Source organism: Orycteropus afer, unplaced genomic scaffold (genome assembly GCF_000298275.1).
Source record: "Orycteropus afer afer isolate SDZICR_OR568_19922 unplaced genomic scaffold, OryAfe1.0 scaffold00019, whole genome shotgun sequence".
NCBI classification, from domain to species: Eukaryota; Metazoa; Chordata; class Mammalia; order Tubulidentata; family Orycteropodidae; genus Orycteropus; species Orycteropus afer.
The window spans coordinates 4,117,066-4,119,089 of record NW_006921606.1 but is presented as its reverse complement, the minus strand read 5'-3'; positions in this window follow the sequence as shown (position 1 = coordinate 4,119,089).

Here is a 2,024-nt window from a genome sequence, read left to right as displayed (position 1 = left end):
GGAGTCCAAGCATTCAAAGAAGTGTAAAGGTATGTTCAATACGTTTAATTAATAACCACTAATACATTTTCCCAATGTGCCGACAAAAAGGTTGAAAGTAATCAGTTGGTGAAAAGTTAATTAACTCAATCTTTCAGAGTTCAGAACAGGGTGGCTGTGCTGTGCTTCAAAACACTTCATTTTGGGTGGGAGGCCTTTTATCCAGAAAAGAAAAGACAAAAACAAAAATTTAAACTCTATACAAACTCAACAGAGAAAAAGAAAATAAGCAAAACCAAAGTCAAGAATGTTACTGTCAAAGAACTCAGTTAGCACTTCTTTTTTTTTTTCTGAAGACCAACCTACTTTTGAGAGGAAATAAAAGAGCTGAACAGAAGATTTCAAAGGGTGGCTAGAGAAGAAAAAGTAAATAAAATATTTGTGTTAGATTGGGTTCTCTAGAGAAACACAAAAAACCAGCAAAGTGTATATATATTTATTTAGAGAGAGAGAGAGAGAGAGAGAAAAATTTATCTTAGGAAAATGGCTCACAAGCGTATAGAAACCGACAAGTCCAAGCCGAAAAGTCCGTCTCTGGAGGAGATGGGGCTTGTGGCCGCCTTGGCTTCCACAAGCACAGGGGAGCCAAGAGATTCAAGCTGGCATGCAGTATACTGGTTGCTGATTCCAACAAAAGATGAATCTGAGATCTCCAGGCCGAGCGGTGGGCCGCTCACTCAAGGAAGTCTGTAGTTCCCACACCAGGTTTCCAATCCCTTAAGGAATGCGGCTCTTCCAGGTTGTCCTTGGATATCATTGCAAGCAGGCCACGCCCCTAGGGAAACTCCCCTTGGGCAGACTGGCCACTCAGAACACGGTCATCTGATCCCATCATGGGAACAACCACACAGAACTGGATCCAGCCAAGTTGACACACAGCTCCAACTATCACAGATATCAATCTTTATGTGTTCAAATTCATTTTTTATTTACAATTTTCCCAGACTCATATTTTGTACATTCCATATTAATGAATGTTTACAGCTGTTTCTTCTCATTTTGAGTCATGCAACGTCAGCAAATTAACACAAATGACTGAAGACCAGATGAGTTGTGGGATGACATCAGGAAATAATACATGAATAAAGCAAAAGATCATTAAAAAGACAAGGAAGAATGAAAAGACCAAAATGGATGTCAGAAGTGACTCTGAAACCTGCTATTGAACCGAGAACAGATAAAGCGAATGGAAGAAATGATGGAGTAAAAGTAGTTGAACAGAAGTTTTCAAAGGGTGGCTTGAGAAGGCAGAGATAGCATTATTATGAAATGTGCAAAGAACTAAAGGTAGAAAACCAAAAAGGAAGAACATACTTGGCATTTCTGAAGGTGGAAGAACTAAAGAAAAAAATCAAGCTTAAAGTTGCAATACCTAAGGATTCTAAAGGTAAAATTTGAACGATGCAGAAAGCATCAAAAGAAGATGGAATATACAGGGTGACTGTACCAATAACAAGTAGTCGACATTCAACTGTTTCAGGAGGTAGCATAGGATCAAGACAAGAATTGATGGTACTGAAGGAGGAAGTCCAAGCTGCACTAAAGGCACTGGTAGAAAACAAGGCTCTGCAATAAATAGAATACCAATTGAGATGTTTCAACAAATGGATACAGTACTGGAAGCGCTCCCTTGTCTATGCCAAGAAATTTGGAAAACAGCTACTGGGCCAACTGACTGGAAGACATCCATATGTGTGCTCATCCCAAAGAAAAGTGATCAACAGAATGTGGAAATTACCAAACAATATCATTAATATCACATGTAAGTAAAATTTTGCTGAAAATAATTGAAAAATGGTTACAGCAGTATGCCAACAAGGAACTCAAAGAATTCAAGCTAGATTCAGAAGAGGACATGGACTGAGGGATATCATTAATGATGTCAGATAGATCTTGGCTGAAAGCAGAGAACAGCAGAAAGATGTTCATTTGTGTTTTATTGACTATATAAAGGCATTTGACTGGGTGGAGCATAACAAATTACA